Source organism: Sus scrofa, chromosome 8, assembly GCF_054392235.1.
Source record: "Sus scrofa isolate SSC_HxYL_T2T_F1_AM1 chromosome 8, Sscrofa_HxYL_maternal_Yorkshire_Landrace_v2.0, whole genome shotgun sequence".
Taxonomy (NCBI): Eukaryota; Metazoa; Chordata; class Mammalia; order Artiodactyla; family Suidae; genus Sus; species Sus scrofa.
Window position 1 is genome coordinate 83,009,396 of NC_139390.1, and position 21,880 is coordinate 83,031,275.

Consider the following 21,880-nt stretch of genomic DNA (forward strand, 5'->3'; position numbering starts at 1 on the left):
GGTTGGAGATGTGGTTGAAAAGAGAAGTAGTTATATACTTAAAGCACTTAATATGTATGGCCTTGATAAAAATTTTAAGGGATTTAGATTTTGCTTCTAGTTGTAATGAGATTACCATTGGAGAATTTTTCACATTTTCAGACTGGTGATGAAACTTGTTCAAGTGCTCATTTGGGAACCCAGTCTCGTTTTTATCTTTTGGGCCCATCATCTTTGTTGTTCTTTATTCTCATGTTCTGACTATATCAGGAAGGGGAAATACCTTGTATACCTGCTGTCTTAAAATGCCCAGTGCTAAAGGGCACGTAGTGTTTCTAAAATTCATTTTCCTTTGATGAGAACTTAACCGAGTATTTCTAAGGGAGGCATGGGCCCTGCTACTTCGCTGTTACTGTGAAAGGTGAGAATGAATTTTTAGGTTGTGAATTTAGAAAATTTGGTGTCACTGCCTCGTTATTACTTAGGTATTAGGATCTAAGATCTAACTTAACTCTAACTTCTTAGCATTCCGTGTTAAGGTTGGACTATAGTTTAATGTTTGACCATTCTCTTATTGCTAGATTAAAGTAATTTTGAAGTTCTTGGTATCATAAACAAGGCTGCAGCAAGCAACCTTGTTATATTTACTTGAACATTAGGGTAGCTAACAAAAAGTGTAGTTGCTGTATAGTAAGCGTTAAAAAATGTAATAGAAACTGTGAAAATGTCCTTCGTTACTCTCGTCAGTGGATGGATATATCCATTTCATTACCTTTCCTTCAATACTTGATGTTGTTTTTGAAAATCTTTTAACAAAAATATATTCTCATTGTTTTGATTTGCATTTTCTTAGTTATTGATGAAGCTGACATCTTTTTTGTAAGCTTTTGGTAATTCTACTGCGAATTGTCTATTTATGTATTCTCCTTTTTTCTAGTAAAATTATTTTTCAAATATATAATCTGGTTATCATTTTAATCTTTTGGATTTTATGTCTCTTTCAAAAACTTTTTCCCAGTTTGTTGCCAGGTAAAAAAAAACTTTTTTTTAATTGTAATGTATACATGTAAGGATAACCTGACCCCCTTGCTGTACAGTGGGGAAAAAAAAAAAAAAAAAAAACTTTTTAAAAATGGTGTTTTATATTGTATATGGTGCTTCTGTATTGTTTCAATATAGAAATGGAAAATTTTGATAAATTATATTACTGGTTTCCGAACTACTCAGTGGAAGCAAATATACAGATTCTTTAAACTAAGGTTTTTAGATTTTTAATTTGTTTATTTTATCCTTTTTGTTAAAACATTCCAAACCTCCACTTGAGAAAATAGTACAATGAGCACCTGTACTCTCCTTACTTAGACTCAACCAATTGTTAGTATTTTGTTAATATTTTGCCACATACTTTTTTGCTCTGTGTACCTCTTATTTCTATTGGTATTTACATCTACATTTACATGTAGATGTAATCTTTTGATCACACATTTAGGAAGTAAGTTTTGACAAACAGTGGTTACTAGGGAGGAGGGGATGGGTAGAGGAAAGAGCAAGATGAGTGAGATTAAGTACAAACTTCCAGTTGCAGAATAAATGGGTCACAGGTATGAAATACAGTGTGGTGAATATAGGTAATAACTATGTAATATCTTTATATAGTGATGGATCAAAACTAGATTTAGCTGATCATTTTGAAATGTAAAGAAGTATCAATACAGAAGTATCAATGTAAAGGAACTAACAGTGTTGTAGGTCAATTATATTAAACAAACAAACAAACATAGATAAAGAGATTAGATTTGTGGTTACAGAGATGTGGGGAAGGTACTTGTTGAAGGCAGTCACAGGTACCAACCTACATTTATAAGATAAAAAAGTACTAGAGGTATAATGTACAGCGTAATAAAGTAATACTGCTGTATGTTACATATGAACATTGTTAAGAGACTAAATCCTAAGAGTTCTCATGACAAGGAAAAATATTTTTTTTTCTATTTCTTTAATTTTGTATCTGTAAGAAATGATGGATGTTTGCTAAACTTATTGTGGTATTCATTTCAAGTCAAATCATTATGCCATACACCTCAAACTTTTACAGTGCTGTATGGCAATTCTATCAATAAAACCAGAAGAAAAAAACTTTTATACATCCTAACACTTAACTGCTAAATACTAAGCATGTATGATATAAAAAGATTTTTGAAAATGTGTAACTATAGTACCATTATTACACCCATGAAAATTAGCATTGATTGGATAAAAATCTAATAATACATTTTCCATTTTCAAATGGAAATAATAGATGTCCATCTACAAGTTTTCCTAATTGCCTTCTAAAGATTTTTTTAGGAGTTCCCATCATCCTGGTTCAGTGGAAACATTATCTACTAGTATCCATGGGGATGCAGGTTCCATCCCCAGCCTCCTCAGTGGGTTAAAGATTCAACGTTGTCATGTGGTGTAGGTTGCAGACACAGCTTGGGTCCCATGTTGCTGTGACTGTGGTGTAGGCTAGTGGCTAGAGCTCCGATTCGACCCCTAGCCTGGGAACCTCCATATGGTGTGGGTGTGGCCCTTAGGGAAAAAAAAAGGACAAAAAAAAAAAAGATTTTTTTTTTAATAATCCCCATGTGCTGCCTACCCAATTCAGGATATAATCCAAGAACATGCATTGTATTAGGCTATCATGGTTTTTTAGTCTGTCTTAATCTGAAACACTCTCTTGCCTTTATTTTGTGTCTTATGACACAGACTTTTTAAAGAGTCCAGCTGTTGCCTTGTAGAAAATTTCGCATTCTCAAATTTTTCTTTCTGTTTTACTGCACTTGCAACATACAGAAACTCCTGGGCTGGGGATCAAACCCACACCTCAGCAGTGACCCCAGCTGCTGCAGAGACTATGGCAGATCCTTTAACCCACTGTGACACAGTGGGAACTCCCTTAAATTTTTCTGAATGTTTCCTTATGATTGGAGTTAGGTTAAAGCATTTTTGGCAGTACTACAACATGGGGGCTAGTGTGTGGTTTTCAGTGTATCACACATACCATTTGGTTCATTATTGTTTATAAGTTTTCTCAAGGTGATGATGGCCAGATTTCCTCCTTATAAAGCTACCTCTCGCTTATCATTTATAGGTAAGCTGAGGCCCTGTGAGTATGTTTCTTACCAAGTTTTCATCCAATGATTTTTATCATCTATTGATGATTCTTGCTTGAACCAGTTATCACACTGAGTTTTAATACTTATGGTATTTAAAAACACAAACTTAAAAAAATGGTTACTAGTATATAAAATTTTAAAATGTTCAGACACTATCAGTATATTAACTTGTGCTGTCAAAGCAGCTTTTTAAAAGCACTTCCTGCTGTTTCTTATGTGTTGTCAATGCCCTCCAGCAAAGAGCACCAGGAACACACCTGCAGCTGGCCAAGTTGGCTTTATTACTTGTTGCAGCAAGGAGAGCACACACTGTGGGAAACCATGGGATGTCCTAGTAAGAGGGTATCAGAAAGGATTTAAAGGATTTGGTTGGGTGATTTGGGGCATAGCCCAAGGTAGCAGACCGGATTGGGTACTGCCAAAAAGCAGGAACAGTTTTATGATTTGGTATTTCAGTAAATCACATAGGAAGGGGAGAATATAGTGGGGCTAACGCTGTAGTGTTAAAGTAGCAGCATTTACTCATACTCTGCGAGAGGGGGGGTGTTTGCTATTTTGTGGCTTGGACAGTGTTCATATTTTGGTCTGTGTTCAAATATGAGTACTGAGTGGTCTGGTTTTAGTCTCGACCCATCCTGGTCAGCATGGCTGTGTCTAATGCTGATGTGCGAAATGGGTCTGTTCAGGGGAAGGATACTAAGGCTGGCCGATAGCACAGTGCAAGCTTCTGGATATCAGATGCTCTCTTCCATTGTTCAGTGTCATTTTGAAGGAATTTTTAAACTCACCAGTGTTTTTTAGGGACATTTTCCCTCTGGATATATTCTGTATGTAAAGTTGTGAGAATGATGACTCTACTGCAAAGGTGAGGGGACTGGTAGGTGTGAGCTCCGCTAAATGTGAATAGACTCAGATACATATACAGCCCCTGTGTTCTTTTTGTGCTTTGCCAGTAATACGCGTAGTCATTGTGTAGTTAGTGAATCAGTGACTTTTGAACATATTGTATTATAGATAGTATTAGTACTCATTTTAAATTTTGGGTGCTTTTACTTTTACACATTTATAATAAGTTAACAGTTGTTGGAAACTGTTAGTGATTTAGTTTTGGATTGAAATGTTCAATATATCTTATAATTTCAATAGGAAATTTCTTCTTCAGGTACTTATCTTGATGTATCAGGATTTTTTTTATTATAGTCTAACCAAAACAATACAGAAATAAATTGCTGAAACTGATAAAAACTCGTGACTACAGTTTTCATATTTTTATATTTATTAGCAAGCCACATTGTTTTATTCTCTTTAAGTAAATATATAATAAAAGAATTTTACACAAATAATATTGTTCGTATCTTTTAAATATTGGACTTCTATGGAAGATTTCATTTGCTAGAGGTTCTATTTGGGGGAGATGGTGAAATATCACTGTCTTATACTAGGAATAGCATAAAATAAACATTTTGTTTAGCGTTGTACTTTTTAAACTCTGAATGGGTATAGGACATGTTTATTTATATAGTGATGTATATTTATGTTTATTAAATCCCCAGATCTTGCTGTTGAAGATTTCTGATTTCTCTGAATTCATTTGCTATGGAAATTTGTGATTTTAGCTCCAATATGATTAAAAACTTTATGATAAAATATAGCTCAGTGGGTTAAGAATTCAACCCAGCGGCTTGGGTTGTTGTGGAGGCACAGGTTGGATTCCTGGCCCTGTGCAATGGTGAAAAGGACCTGGCTTTGCTGCAGTTGCAGTGTAGGTCACAGCTGTGGCTCGGACTCAGTCCCTGGCCTGGAAACTTCTATATGCACCCATTTAAAAAAAAAAAAAAAAGTGTGTGTGTATTGCAGAACATGTTCTGGATTGGATAGTGAAAATACTTAAAAATATTTTTGATATGACTGTTTTAATAATATGTCATCTACTTTGCCTTTTTAAAAGTAGCATATAATGATCATAAGTTATTTTTGGATGGCTTAGAATTTCCCATTTGAATCTTGGCTTTTATACAGAGAGGCCACTGGAGAGAGTTTACAGTTTAACTCATTCCTGTCCTTTTGAAATAGACATGTTTATGCTGTAGGCCATTTTTTTTTTTCCATATTCTCTCCTTTCCCCCTCCCTTAATACCTATTAAAACCATTTTGATACTGCATTTTATAGGTTTGGAAGAAGGTTTTGCCCTTCCCTACCCATACCTATTCTTGTTTTTGTTTTCCCACCCATACCTGTTACTATCCACAGGCGATTAGAAGGTGTTATTAGGGATTTATAAAGTATTACTTTCCGTATTTTGTAATACAAAGAAAATTGGTGTTTTATTATAGTCTTGACTGTGCTTTTTCAAAGTTCATTTCCCGCCCTGCCCCTCCCCTTGGTTTAGAATCGCTGCTGTGTGAATATAGTGAATATAAGGGCTGTCTACCATAACATGACTTGCCACTGATCACCAGGGTTAGCTGAATTAACTGCTGTCTATAAACAGAATCTTAGGAATGACTATTGACTTTGCTCTTTGCGTGTTTTGGCTATTCTTGTAGTTTATTTGGCTATGGTATTGTATTACTTTATTTGCCTCAAAGGGACTTGCCCCAAACTTGGTTGGAAAAAAGTGGATATGCTGATGGTTTTGAAAATAGGATGATACGGAAGTTATCTTTCTGCCTTGACTATTTTCCTAATGGCATCAATGATAGATTAGATGGAGTTTTAGGTAGTAAAGTCATGTCGTTATCTGAACTAGCTATCTTGGCTAGTAAGTTAGTGGAGAGTATGAGTAAGAGACGTAGAGAGGGTGTCTTACCTCATCTGGGCCTGTTTCAGGCACCTTGCTGTGCATATGCAGAGAATAACTAGATTCTAATTTTTCTAAGTGATCACACCAGTTGGGAAACATTTTAATTGTGCTTGTCTAGCTATGTTAGGGCTAGATTGGTTTTGCTTTCAGCTATGCTACAAAGTGGAAAAGATTGAATTGCTTATCTGTCTCTCATCACATACTAAAACTTTCATGTGATCCATAGAAGTGACAGCAAACTGAACAGAGCTGGGAATATTTCCCAATTATAGGCTGTCGCTTTCCTCTCTCTCTCTCTCTCTCTGTCTCTTTTATTCTCCCCATCTCTCCCTGTCTGGTTTTTGGCCTGATTTCTTGTCATATCCACACTGCAAGCAGTTCTTTCCAGTTAGAAATCAGTTGACTGTTAGTGGAGCTGGTTTACACAGAGATGGGACCATGATAGCAATCCCACATGAGATGATTATGCTGTCATTTTAAAATGAGCAAATGGATCTTTTTGAGATGGTGGTTTGCCTAAGATAATATTGCCTGCTGAGATTTGTCTGACTTAGAGCCCGGATGTGATAATTTCCTAATGGCATCTCTGTGTTATGATGAACATGCGTGTCCTGATCATTCGTTTTAGTTGAATAAGTTGGTATATCCCTTTTGCCTTTTGAGTTAAAAATGTTAAGTCAAAAATTTATTGGACATTCTCTTAGAAGGTGAAAATTATTTGCCTCAACACGAGGAAGATTTATTTGTGACCACTCTATCAATCTGCTTAGAAACATCAAATTGCAAAAGTCTTAAGAAGTTTGTCCTTTTCAAGATGTTGGGAAGGATAGGAGTGGTGAAGTCCACTAGACACTGAGTGCCACTACCCTTTTCCTTTGCAGTTCATGTCTTTGTTCCAGCACCAATTCTCTGACACCAACTAGTGTGCTACAATTCAATTCAATTCGAACACTAACTACCCAGAGTTAGTGTCATATCCCACACATTAAAAAGCAGGGTTCCCACCAAAATTGCCTTTACTTGAGATGCCAGTCCCAAGTGTGCTTCACAGGCTCCTGCTCCCCTGTCTGACCTGGTTACAAACCCAGAGGGTTCTACAACTAACTTTCTGGTTGGATAATTCACTAGAATGGCTCACAGAACTTACTGAAAACACTGTACTTATGATTACACTTTTATTATAAAGGATACAGCTCAAGCACAGCCACAGGGAAGAGAGGAATAGGGCAAGGTCTGGGTGGGGGGCACACCGAGCTTCTGTGCCCTCTGCTCACAGCGTCCGTACATGGCCACTCCCACCACACTGATGATCCTCCAGCTAGGAAGATCCCTTGAGCCACATGGCTAGTGTTTTTGTCAAGGTCTCATCATGCAGGGTTAATTAAACCATTGGCTTCGTAAGTTCAATTTCATTTCTAGCCTCCCTGGAGGGTGGGGCTGAAAGTTTTTCTGGTGCCCAACCCCTGTTCTGAAGCTGTGTAGACTAACCCATCAGGAGTCACCCCGTTAGCATAAACTCAGGTATGGCTGAAAGGGGATTTGACAGAGTTAGTGTCAGAATTGAAGCATTGTACCTTTAACTTGTGCATTCTGACGCTAGCTCTGGTTAGTTAGTACCAGAATTGAATTGAATTGTAGGATACCTAGTGGGTGTCGGAGAATGAGTAACAAAAAACACTTCTATCACTTAGGAAATTCAAGGGTTTTTGCTAGGAACGGGCTGAAGACCCTGTGTGTGTGTATACACATATGTGTGTGTGTATACACATGTGTGTGTGTGTATACACATATGTGTGTGTGTATACACATATGTATGTGTCAGAGCAGGTAGTGTGTTAAAGTGGCCATAGGAAACTAATACAGAAGTGGGGTGCTGCTGTAATGAATACCTAAAAATATAGACATGGCTTTGAAATTTCATCATAGGTAGAATTGTGAGGAGCATGGCAGAAAAGGCCTATGATTGTGCTGTAGTTAGGTAGAAAAATTTAGACATGAAAGATTCTGAGGACGACTTAGAAGAAAGAAAGCCTGTAGCTTCTTAAAGAAACACCTGAAATGTCATAAACAGAATTTTGGTGGAAATGTAAGCATGAATGGTGCCGCTGTTGAGGGCTCCATAGGGCAATGATCCCGTTATTGGGAACTCGAGTAAAGAGGATCCTTGTTAGATAGTAACAGAAAGCTTACCTGAATTTTGTCCTGCAGTTGCTCAGCTGACTCTGTTCTGTCCTGCCCTGGCAGTCATGTGTATATTAATTTTGCCCTTCTTTTATGTACTCACATAAAGTACTTTAGTTTTTATTAAAGTGACAGATTTATATTTGTATATACATTAAATTTACATTTTAATAAAATGTCAGTATTTTTCAGCACAAACATCTTAGTTGACTATACTCATTCTTGAAATGTCATTACTGAAGTCTTTTTGCAGTTTACCTTGAATAAATGGATATGTCAAAACAGCTTACCATAAAACCCTTAATTTCTGGATTTTCCTGCTGACTTAAAACTATTTTTAAGAACATATTTTGAACTAAAATGATTATAAGACATACATAAGTATGATATATATGTCATATATATATGCTTGTTTATTATTGAAGAAAATTATTTAGAAAGTGGCAATATATTATTTGGTAGAGTAATTTTAAATGGTAGATTTCATTAGTGATTATTTTTAGTGTGATACAACTTATAAATACCTGTGCATTCAGTCTTTATCTTGGTCTTCCAAATCTTTTTCTTCTGTATCCTTTTTGTTTGTTTGTTTGTTTGTTAGTCTTGTTTCTGGAAGGAGGATATGTAAAGTAGTAATCCTTACTATATTTTTAACCATGGCCAAGTTGAAAATCAGTGTTTAAATTTAAAACACAAGTTAGTCCCATTTAAATGTGGAATTCCTAAATATTATAGTTCCCTCTTCTGTCTTTTCAGAGCTATTGCACCGTGTTAAAATGTTTCAGATCAATTTCAACAACAAGTGTTTGAAAATGATTAGTAGACATATTACTGTTTGATTCTCTGGAGTTAGAAGGACTTCTGTGTCTGCCACCTAAATCTAGTATTTCCCTGAGTTTGGAATTTGGCATAGTCATTATCAAAAATTATTTGTGGGAAATAGGAAAAATTGGGGTACAAAGTAAGTGACACAGTGAAGAAGCATAAGGCAATTTCAGGATGTAGGACAACTAATGTGGTTTTTGGAAGTCAGTGGCACGAAAAACAGGCCTGAAAGTTGCTCTCAAGTACAAGATGTAAGAAACGTAATAACCACAGACAAGGAGTAGTTTCTTTGGATTCTGTTTAGATCGCGTTACCTAAAATAGACTTTTTTGAGGCAGTCTTGGAAATTCGAATATTGACTAGTGTTAGTTAATACCTTGGAAACTTAATTTGACAAATGTGATAGAGTGATTTCGTGATTATTTAAGGGAGTGGCAAAATTAAAGATACGTGATGTGCGTGGGTGGAGGAGGGGAGTGACATGATGTCTGAGATTTACTTTAAAATACCTCATGTAAACAAAAAGAATAAAAGACAAATATAGCAATATTGGTAATATCCTGAATTATTACTGAATATGGGTGATGAATAGATCATAGGAATTCATTATACTCTTCTATTTTTATGTGTAATTGAAAATCTTCTTTAAAAAATCAATTTTTGGTCCACTGGTCACATGTTTTTGCTGCCACTGCTCCTCTCCCAACATTTAAAAAATATTCTTAAATCTTCAAAGATATTTGTATTTCTAATAAGAAAAAAGACACTTTTCCTGGCCATTTCATTCTTCTGGTTTTTTTTTGTTTGTTTGTTTGTTTGTTTGTTTTTGTCTTTTGTCTTTTTGTCTTTTGTTGTTGTTGTTGTTGTTGCTATTTCTTGGGCAGCTCCCGCGGCATATGGAGGTTCCCAGGCTAGGGGTTGAATCGGAGCTGTAGCCCCCGGCCTACGCCAGAGGCACAGCAACGCAGGATCCTCCGAGCCGCGTCTGCAACCTACACCACAGCTCACGGCAACGCCGGATCGTTAACCCACTGAGCAAGGGCAGGGACCGAACCCTCAACCTCATGGTTCCTAGTCGGATTGTTAACCACTGCGCCACGATCTCATGGTTCCTAGTCGGATTCGTTAACCACTGCGTCACGACAGGAACTCTTGTTTGTTTTTTTAATTCTCCTTATGTGTTATTGCCATCTACTGTAGTGAATATTTATTTTGTTTGTTGTATCCTCTCCTCCTGGAATATAAGTTTAATGAAGGCAGGAGGGATTTTTATCTGTTTTGTGTGTTACCTGTCTCTGCCTCACCCCTGGTAGGTACTTAGTAACTAGTTGAATGGCTGAATGAAAGAATGGGAAATAAAGCTCTTGAACACTGAGGACATGTGGTTTGGCCAAAGACATAACTAAGGAGAATCCCTTTGAAAATGAACCCTGTGGAACTTACAGGAGAAAATGTGGGCTAGTAGCCTAAAGTGTAAGGGAATACGAAGCCATCTCTCCTGCATTTGACTATAAAGCCTTAATAAATCATATATTCAACATATTCTCAGCAGTAGGAGTTGCTGTAAAGTATTTGCTACTTTACCATAATATCTCTGTCTTTCACATAGTCTTTAAAGTTTTCCCTCTCCCCAATTCTCTGCTTAATACTGAAAGCCAGTCCCTTACAGCTGCCTCTCAGAGTCTGTGGGGGTTGTTTGCGGGAGCCCGCAGGTACCAAACTTCGCAGAAGCTCAAGTCCCTCCCGTAAATGGTGTGGTACAGTTGGCACTCCTTATTTGTGGGTTCCGTGCCTGCCCACATCGAGGACCGATTCTGTTTTTTTTAAAGATTACGTATTTCTGCTCAGGAGAAAAAAAATGACTTAAAACTAGTAATTTTGTATTGGCAAGATGAATTTTAGAAACTGTCCTTGTGGTTTCTTTTTATGTTAAAGAATACGTAATCTCACATTTTTCCTTTATTATGATTATGTCAGTTTTTCTTTCTTTTTTTTTTTTTTTTTTTGGGTTTTGCTTTTTAGGGCTGCACCCATGGCATATGAAAGTTCCCTTGCCAGGGGTCAAATCGGAGCTACAGCTGCCAGCCTACGCCACAGCCACAGCAGTGCAGGATCCGAGCCCTGTCTTCGACCTCCACCACAGCTCACTGCAGTGCCGGATCCTTAACCCACTGAGTGAGGCCAGGGATTGAATCTATGTCCTCGTGGTTCCTAGTCGGATTCATTTCCGCTGTGCCATGATGGGAACTCCAGTTATCTCAGTTTTTCAACATACTTGTGTTTATAAGCTAGATTTTAATATCCTGCTATATGAATGTCATAATTATAAAAATGTTTAAAAATAGATGTTCATTCTTAATAATACTCTGAGACACAGCTGATAATAATTGTATGTAATAATTAAGATGACTGCAAGTTGAGTATTAAAAATGACTTCAGTGAAAATTCAGAAACATTTTATATTTGATATTATAAACTGAATGCTTTTAAAATTACTAAAGTCATTTTTATACCAAAATTGGAAGCCTTCACTGAAGGAAAAATGTGAGCAAAAATTTCTTGTGAATCTCACCTTTTTTGGGTTTCAGGACCCCATTATACTCTTAGAAATTATTTAGGATTCCAAAGAGCTTTGATTTATTTGGGTTATATTTCTCAATATTTACCCTATCAGGAGGTAAAACTGAGAAGTTTAAAAAGTATTGATTTATTGAATTCACTTAAAAATAATAGGTAGTTACATATTCACACAATATATTTTGGGGGGATAAGTTCTGTTTTCCCTAAACAAAAGGAGGTTAATGAGAAAGATGACACTGCTATTTCTGCAAATGTGTTTACAGTCTGGTTTAAGGAAAAACAGTTGGATTCTCCTGTCTGCTTCCACATTCAGTCTGTTAAGATATTGTAGTCCGAGGAAAGCTTCATTGTATACTCATGAGAGATGGAGAGTGAAAAACACAAGTAACACATCACCTTAGTATTCTGAAAATAATTTTGACCTCATAGACTCTATGTCAAGGTCACAGGGACCCCCAAGGTCCCTGAGAACTGATGGAATAATTTCTCACTGGGGTACTATATGTGGCAATGTAGTGTTTTAAGTGAAAGAAAATAAGAACATGTAATAGTGTCAACTGAGTAAGTTTCTTTTTGATAGATTTTACTTTAGGTGAACTGTTGAGTTGAGCTTGTGCTTATGTATATAAAATTTAGGGAGTTCCCATTGTGGTGCAGTGGAAATGAATCTGACTAGGAACCAGGAGGTGGCAGGTTCGATCCCTGGCCTCGCTCAGTGGGTTAAGGATTCGGCAAAGTTGCCATGAGCTGTGGTGTAGCTCAGCAGCTGTAGCTCTGATTGGATCCCGCCTGGGAACCTCCATATGCCATAGGCGTGGCCCTAAAACAAACAAACAAACAAACAAAAACAGAAAAACGGGGCATTGAGGAAGGATGCCCTGATCTGCAGGGTTGTGTTTGCAGATTTAATGTTTTTCAGACTACTGTGTAATGGAATGTTCATCTGATTTCTTAGAGTAGTAGAAATTAATTTAGAGGTAAGAGGTTGCTAAATTTTTTAAAACAGGTTTTTGATATTCAGAGTTACTTGCAATTAAGGGGGAAAGCACAGCATTAAAATGCAGTGAATTTATTAAAAATAATCATGATGTTTATGTCATTGGTGAGCAAGTGTTAATGTTGTTACCACTTCTTTGTAAACATCTATAGCTAGACAAAGTTAACTATTCACTTTTTTTTCTAAATAGTATTGTTTCTTTTCTCATAGTTTTTAAAGCTTTGTCTTTGTTGTTTGCCTTCTGCTTCCATCTGTATGCAGCCTAAGAATCAATAGTACACTAAATTAGCTGACATCGAAGGAAAAATAATAAATGAAAATAGCGCTTATTGCTTACGTTCTATTTTAGTTATAACTAGTATAAGATGCAGAGTGTATTGATGGGGGCTGAGGGAAGTGAAATATTCCTTCCACATCAAGTTATTTCACAAGTAGTAACCTGTACTTTCCTATCTTCATTTCACTGTTTTGTTTAGGAACAACATTGATGCCGAGGAGCTGGTAAAATAACTTACTTTCACTAATAGCAATTTGGCGGGTTTTTTTTTTTTTATTGATGCACGACTGTGATATTAGACGTAATGATTTATTTAAAGGCTTTGTTAATTATAAAGCTAATAAAAACCTCAAATATTGGCATGTTATACTTTTGTGGATGATGTGAATTGCATGAGGTTTAATGCTCGGTACATTGTTCTTACGTTAGGATGATGATGTATCTGGTTTCATTACCTCTCTAAGCTTCCCAGTCTTGCACATTTGCTAGGAGGGGTGCATCAGCTGCAATTAGACATTTTCCCCCAACGTGTCTGACATGCCTCTGAAAATGTGACAGAGCAGAGCTATAGCTAGACTTTAGAAGTTCTTTTGTTAAACCATAGAAGAAACTTAAACTGATAGTACTTCACATTTTCTACGTAATGTGCTCTTTCGATGAATAGCTGTGTAGCAGCAGCACAGGAAAAGCAGAGTTCTTTGCAATAGCACCAGCTCAATTGCATCTGCAGATGAGGATTTAAAATTCTCTGCAGCAGGCAGTACCTCCAGCAGGCGAGTAAAAGGTTACGGCATTATCTTGTTTGTTTGTCTCCATAGCCTTTATCTACAAAAGGTTTTTCAAAAATTCAGTGTGAAGTGCATGCCTGTTTTTAGATATTCTGGAAATTGATTTAAGAATAACATGCATATCAAAAGGGCAGTGCAAGGTGAAGGAAGAGGCAATACTGGCTTTTTTTAGATTTAAATCAAAGAAGCAGTTGAGCATGAGGCATACATAAATAAAGACCCTTTCAATGCCACAGAAAACAGGAAGTTTTTAAAAGGTGTATTTTAGTTCAAGATATGTCTTTTTAGTTTTTAGACTCTCTTCCTCAAAAAGGGTTTAATGAAGACTGATAATCACAGGTCTCTGAATGTTCATTAAGTTCATTATTTGAAGTCTGATTATTTGGTAAGACTATAAAGTATTTGTATTAATGTGACCCTGTCTTGTCCTGGAAATTATAATGTGGGTTCTAATTACATGGCATACATAAATATCTTTATACATTATTGGCAAAAGACAGTAGAGTATAGCTAACATAACCTAATACGATTGTTTATGTTTTCAGGTGGTTTCTAGTTTTTGAATCTTTTTAACGAGATGCAGATAACCAGGTGGGAGAAGGTTCAGTATCAAACCAATCAGGTTTTTGGTGGCTTTTCACTTATTGTCAATACATGTCTATATAGTCACACACCCTCTCCCTCTCATTTTAAATCTTCTAACATTTCTGATAGCAGGGGCCTCCTTGGAGTCTCTGTTTACTTATTCTGTCATTATTTACATCACTAAACATGCTATAGAATTTTATTGTTCCATATTTCTCAAGTTTAAGTACAGTATTCAGAAGGAATTTTTTACTTTGCATATCAACCACCATCCTGCCCTCTTCTAGTAATTCTCAAAGATGTTTATTAACTACAGTCTAAATTTTGTCTAAAAAGATAGTTATGCCTATGTTTTTGTATTTGGGATTGAATAATAAGACTGAAAAATGAGCCTATAAATTAATCTATAGTACAGAAGTAAAATCAGTTGATTGTTCTTACTGTGAGCTTTTGGCAGCTTCTTGAATCGTAGAGCCGTAAAGGGTCAGCAGTTCTGATTGGTAAAGTTAAAGAATCCGGCCGGTCATTTGCTCCCTGTTGTCTCTCCAAGCAATGCAGAGCAGGTCTTCTCCAGACATTGATCGGTTCTTGAACAGTGTGTATGGGGACAGGGAGGGTGGGGCTCACTCCTGTTGGTTGTTGAAATAGTGTGCATTTACAGAGGGAACAGATTGGATAGGCTGAGCTGAAGGAGTAGGCAAACAGATCTAAACTGATGGAGGACAGAAAGAGTGGTTAGTATAATTTGGGGGTGTATTCTCTTGAGTTTGCACCTTTATTAAATACTTGGGCTTTAATATATAAAACAGTTTGAAATATTAAAGCACCTTACCTTTTTTCTAAAGAGTAGCCAGGAGACTTCTGCTTTTAATACGGAGTTTTTCTTGGCAGTGAGTTTGTGGCTGGTTTCTTCTGTAGGGAAGCTGTTGTTTTATTCTTTTTTAACAGTGTTTCTTTCAGCCAGGGAGCTGCAGAATGAGGCAGTTAGCCAATTTTGAGTATATATGGGACACTACCAGTTCTGATTTTTTAAGTTAAATTCTCATTTAATGCGCAAGCCAATGTGTGGCTGTGGCTGCAGCGTTATTTCTTCTTTAATGAAGAGGTTGAGCCGTTCGACCTGCTGCTCCGATCTGTTCTCTTGTAGCCATACATCAGACCAGTTGCAGAGATTATCCATCGAATGTCCCAGGCAACCAAAGGTAACTACCTAGATTTATTTCAAATGAAAATATGCAATTAAAATGGATGCATTATAAGAAGGACCAAATGATTAAAAATAAAAGACCAATCAAAGAGGTTCTTAGCAGTTTTCTTGACCTTGCAGCAGCTATCCAATATCGTTTTGTCATCATCAGATTGTGTAGCAATGGAAATGCACTGCAGTAATTGATTTTGTAATAGGATCAGGTGATTTACTAGCTGCACTGACAACCACTTGCTTGCTTGCTCTGAGCTCTGGAGCACTCTAATGGATGTTGTGATTGCAGCCCGGAGTTGCTGTGAGACTGCTGGCCACTTAAAGCAGCAGCATGTATTTTTAAAATTAGAAGAGTAAGTTTTTCTTTTTTGTTTTCTTTGCTTTAAGTTTTGGGTCACCCCAATGATTTTATCATTAATCAGAATGCCCCCATGAAATTTCAGAGATTGTGTATTATTTCATCCATCAATTCATAAAAAGTTCATTGGTACTAGTCTCCTTGAATATAATGAGATATAATCTCTGCTTCCTCCTGTAATTTAGCATCAACATATGTATCAACATACGTTTGTGCTGATGATGAGAGCGTATCTCCAGAATATAACGAATTTGTTAACCATCCTGTGTCATCCAAGTGAAACAGGATATTCTTAACATTTATATATTTTGTCAGTTTTAAACCCTAGCTCTGATCATGATAATGGAATTATGGTAAGTTCTTGTACTAGTGAGTTGTATTAGAGGTGTTTTGCATCCTTTTTGGTCTTTCGCTTTCTTAGTGGTTCATAATATAACAACATTGAAAAAATCTGAGTTGGACCAATTTTATGGAATGTTGATGAAAACATGGTAACTATTTTAAAGTAATGTTTAGGGGATACAGTATTTAAAAACAATACCCAGGATTATGAAGTTTCAGTGACTGTATTTTAATGATCTGTATTTTCATTTTTCGTGCATTTTAAACAAATAATTGATTATAAATGTAGACCAACACTTAGAACTAGTTTATGTAAAGGGCTGTTGGACTCAGGCGCCCAGGATTTGCTTCCTTTAAAGTTCTGCTTAGGGCTTTGCAGTAGGAAAGAAAACTAGCTCCACTCTCTACATTTCTCACCAGTTCCTCTGCCTCTCTATCTGAACTGTAAAGTGTTTTGTATGGAACCTGATACATAAAAATATTGATCTCAGTCCTTCTCTAATTTATATTCTTTAACTGTGTTTATGTTCTTAGCACATAAGACATGCTGTCTCTTTCAACCACATCTAAAAACATTTACGTTAAGTAATATTAATAATTCGCTTACAGAAGAAATTGAGCACTGCCATTGTGTGTGTTAGTCAAACTTCCATGTGAAGACAGCTTTTCTTTGTGATATACTTAAATAAATATTTCCCTTTAGTGTTTGAGACCTTTGTGTTTCTTGAAAGATGCAAATGTTACCAATATCATTCTGCACTTTATCCTAAATTCAGATGCTTATAACGTTAATTATGGGAGATTGTAATATAATTTAAACACTAGTGTTTGTAATCTTTTATTATTCACCTTACCCCTCACCTCTCCCTAAGTTTACTACCCCTCACCTCCTCTAAAAAGTTTATTGCCTCTCACCTCCGCCCCCCAAACCCCTCTGTGAACACTAATAACATAAACATAAGGATGTTAATATCGTATGAGATTTGGTCAAGGAAATGTATAAATTTCATATATATTGAAATGCTAAATGCTGGATTGCCAGCAAATTAGCCATTGATATGTTTCATTGGAGTAGCATACATTAAAGCTTTTTTTTTGTAATGGTGTGAGCAAGTAGGAGGAAAGGAACTGAACATCAGAAGTGTTGACTACTTTTTTAAAAAGATTGGTTATAAATGACAGGAGATACTGTTATCTGTAATTGACATTCATGTAAAGTAAATAGGCTTTGTGAAGTTCTAGCCCTAACGGAACTACTACTTTAGGGCCACACCAGCGGCATATGGAGGTTCCCAGGCTAGGGGTCTAATGGGAGCTGAAGCCACCAGCCTACACCTACAGCCACAGCAATGTAGGATCTGAGCCCCATCTGCGACCCACACCACAGCTCATGGCAATGCCGGATCCCCAACCCACTGAGCAAGGCCAGGGATCAAACCCACAACCCCATGGTTCTTAGTCAGATTTGTTAACCACTGAGCCACCACGGGAACTCCTGGAACTACCTTTTTAAAGAGCTCCAGATCAAGCATTTTGTCAGACTCTGCCATTAACCTACTTGATGACCTTGATCAATTTATATATGGACATTTTTAAAGGTTCCTTAAAATGGTTCAAAAATGTCCATTAAAAAGAAATCAGTGTACTCATACCAGTGTGAGGTATTGTAATACTTGACCTGGAAGCAGGTTAAAATTAGCAGGGAGGATGAAATTTCTTAGAGAATCAGGTTCTAGGTGATATTGAAATGTCTCCTTTCATTTTTCATGTGTTTATGTGGGGGGAGGGGGGTTGTGCATGGTTTGGCTAAGAACACTTTAATCTTTTTTTTTTGTCTTTTTGTATTTTTAGGGCTGCACCTGTGGTATATGGAGGTTCCCAGGCTAGGGGTCCAATCAGAGCTATGGCTGCTAGCCTATACCACAGCCCCAGCAATGCCAGATCCGAGCCACGTCTGCCACCTACACCACAGCTCACGGCAATGCTGGATCCTTAACCCACTGAGTGAGGCCAGGGATCAAACCCGCAACCTCCTGGTTCCTAGCCGGATTTGTTTCCACTGCGCCACGACGGGAACTGCACTTTAATCTTTTTGATATACCTAGAATATATTTTAGTAATGGTTTTTTTTTTTTTTTTTTTTTTTTTTTTTTTTGTCTTTTTAAGGTTGCACCTGTGGCATGTGGAAGTTCCCAGACTAAGAGTTTGAATCTGAACTGTAGCTGCCAGCCTACACCACAGCAAACCTGATCCTTAACCCCCTGAGTGAGGGATCAAACCCATGTCCTCATGGATACTAGTTGGGTTTGTTACTGCTGAGCCATGACAGGAACTCCAGTAATCGTTTTTTTTAAGTAGCTTTTGTGTTATTATTGCTCTTTCCATACATGGCCTAACATAAAAGCTGAGCATAGTCCTCTTTGTTGCTTAGGCAAAGGGGTCTGTGGGTTGGTTGAATTAGGTGTATGATTATGTGATAATATGGGTGAAGTGATGATCGTGTCATAATAATTATAACAAACATTTATTGAACCCTTAATTTGCTCCAGATCCCATACTAAGCATTTCCATGTTAATTTTGTCATCTATGAGGTAGGTATTCGTATTGCCATTTTTTAATATGAGAAAACTTAGGCTCTGAGAGGGTATATAATTTACCTTAAATCACACAGCTAGGAAATAGTAGAACCAATGTTAAAACTTACAAACACACACACATCCATATATATATACATATATATGTATTTGTTTTTTAGTTGTGGTAAAATATCTTAATGCACTTTTTTTTTTTTGTCTTTTGTCTCTTTTTAGGGCACCTGCAGCATATGGAGGTTCCCAGGCTAGGGGTTGGATCGGAGCTGTAGCTGCTGGCCTACGCCACAGCCACAGCAATGTGGGATCTGAGCTGTGTCTGCAACCTGCACCACAGCTCACAGCAATGCTGGATCCTTAACTCACTGAGTGAGGCCAGGAATCAAACCTGCATCCTCATGGATCCTAGTTGGGTTCGTTGGCCACTGAGCCATGACTGGACGTCCTTAGTATACTTTTTAAGTATTTACACTTTAAATTAAGCAGTGACTGTAGAGATGAAGCCAAGTTTTTCTTTGAAGACATTGTATGATTATCTAATTTTTTGTTTTGAGGAAGAAGAAAGTGATGCATTCCCTTCTTACTCAGCTATTTGGAATGTACTTTTCATTGTTGTAATTATTCATTAAAAGTGTTTTTATGAATGCTTTCTCCATGTGTGGGTCAGAGATCATTTACATCTATGTCATTCAGGATGGTAGTTAAAAGCACAGATATATGTTAGAACCCACTGATAGAATCCCTATAATGGGATCCAGGGGTTTTCATTTTGAAACAGTTCACTCAAGTGATTTGGGTGCATAGCAGATTTTGAGAACTGCTGACTTTGGGAATGAGCTCCTGTTTTATCTTTTCTATATGTGCTGCCTGTCAGCTTTCCTTTCTCTAAGAATTGGCTTGCAAAACACAGATGACTTGTGAAATCAGCTCTTAGAGTGGCAAAAACAGTTTTTGAGTTGGAATGAGCAATCTCATATACTAATGGTGAATATAAATTGGTAATGTAAATTTTTTAATGGTCTGCATTTTAAAAACATTTATAAGTCGTGTTTAAATTGTTCATGAGCTTGACTCAGTAAGCCTGCTTCTGGGAATTTATACCAAAGAAATAAGTCAGAGACTTATAGAAAGATTTAGACACAGGGATGTTCATACCACCATCATTTGGAATGTTGAAAAACTAGAAATAATTCAATTGCACACATCAAGGAAATGTTTAAATAAGTTTTTTTTTTTTTAATTATTTTTTTTTTTGTCTTTTTTTTTTTGTCTTTTTTTTGCTATTTCTTGGGCTGCTCCCGCGGCATATGGAGGTTCCCAGGCTAGGGGTCGAATCAGAGCTGTGGCCACTGGCCTACACCAGAGCCACAGCAATGCGGGGGATCCGAGCCGCATCTGCAACCTACACCACAGCTCACGACAACGCTGGATCCTTAACCCACTGAGCAAGGCCAGGGATCGAACCCGCAACCTCATGGTTCCTAATCGGATTCGTTAACCACTGCGCCACGACGGGAACTCCTAAATAAGTTTATTATATCCATTTGTTTGGGCTGCTATCCAGCCTTAAAATGTCATATTTGGGAAGAATATTGAAGATGTAGAAAAACACTCATGACTTAATAATATAAAAATCTCAAAAGAAGAATATAAACTCTACTTATATATCCATACACATGTAGTACATATGGTATTAGGTTGAACTGTATGAAATTGCCATTTTTTTGTAGGTCCAGTGATTGAATATGAGCATTTTCATGGAATTTAACTTTCTGTGACAACAGTTATAAAAATGTATTTGTCACATATTGTGGAAAGGAAGACTGGAAGCAAATACAACAAATTTATAAAATGGTTATTATGTCTGGATGATGAGATTATAGGTAATTTAAAATATTTCTTTCTTTTTGTCTTTTAAGGGCCACACCCACGACATATGGAGGTTCCCAGGCTAGGGGTTGAATCAAGTTGCAGCCACTGGCCTACCCCACAGCCATAGCAACAGCAGTGCCAGATATGAGCCATGTCTTCGACCTACACCACAGCTCATGGCAACGCTGGATACTTAACCCACTGAGCAAGGCCAGGGATCAAACCTGCCTCCTCATGGTTACTAGTCAGATTCGTTTCTGCTGAGCCACGATGCGAACTCCACCAAATATTTCTTTTTTACATGTCTACATTTTAAAAAATTTCTACTTGGTCTTAGATTTGACCAAGTAGATTTGACCAAGTAAGGCAAAATAAGTTGCTAACAAAACCAGTTATTGGAATCAACTGTTAAACTTCTGTGAAAAGCACCAAGTTAAATTCTGTAAATCTTTTAAGCAAGTATAAGGACCCATCCATATAGCAATTCTTTTTTACTTGCTACTGAGCATATTTATGCAAATATGCATAGAAACCTGGACCCACCTACCAAAATTTGATGGGATTGAAATCTTCAATGGAAAATGTGCTTTAAAAGAAAGAAAAACATCAATTTTATAAGGATTATCACTGGGCTCCTATAGACCGCCACTACTATGTCTAAGGGTTGGTAGACACTTTAAGATAAAAGCTCTGTTGTAGGTGCTGCTTAAAAATGTAAATGAGTCAAAATCAAAATTTTATAATTAAATTATAAGTAATGTGACTTAATTTATAAAACGAAGTAGATTTTAAATAATCAGTAATCTACTCATTATCTTTAGTTTGAAAAGTTACCATATTTATCTGAAAGGAAGACTTTCCTCCCCACCCTCATATTCTTTAAAGTATCTGCCATGTTATGATTATCTCCAAATGCTAGATATTGGGTGTTTTATATATATTCCTCTTTTAATCCTCACCTAAAACCTGTTCATTAGGTATAAGCTTCATTTTAGAGTTTGAGAGCATTACAAGCTTAGGTAGATTGTATTAAGTGGTGGATCTTCGGTAGTGTTGTCTAACTTCAAGGCCCCGTGTTCTTATTCTTGATGTCATCTGGGTTCATCTGAAATTTATATATGTGTTCATAATTTGGGAAGCATTCAAAATTCTAGTATTAAGCCTTCCTAATTCACACTCTTAAAGAGTCAAGCAACGTAAGTAATGAGTGAATTATGTCTTGTTTTTCTTTAATCCCTTCTGAGTTATCTTCTGCTCTAGGCAGTGCATATGTGAGTCTGGCATTTATTGATAGTCTGCTAATAGCTAAATACTTGTGCAAATTACTGGGAATCCTAAAAT

The 21,880-nt window shown here is 36.8% G+C and overlaps 1 protein-coding gene across 6 annotated transcripts in view; it reads left to right on the plus strand.

The window, feature by feature from the left end:
- The window catches only part of FBXW7 (F-box and WD repeat domain containing 7), a 217,359-nt gene that overhangs the window by 78,447 nt on the left and 117,032 nt on the right, over positions 1-21,880 (plus strand). The window contains exon 1 of one of the 6 annotated variants that reach the window (XM_084972654.1): positions 13,476-15,376. The exons of the other annotated variants lie outside the window; for them this stretch is intronic. The gene's annotated coding sequence lies outside the window, so the exon portion shown is untranslated. Of the gene's footprint in view, positions 1-13,475; positions 15,377-21,880 lie in introns of those variants that run through there. 6 annotated transcript variants of the gene reach the window in all.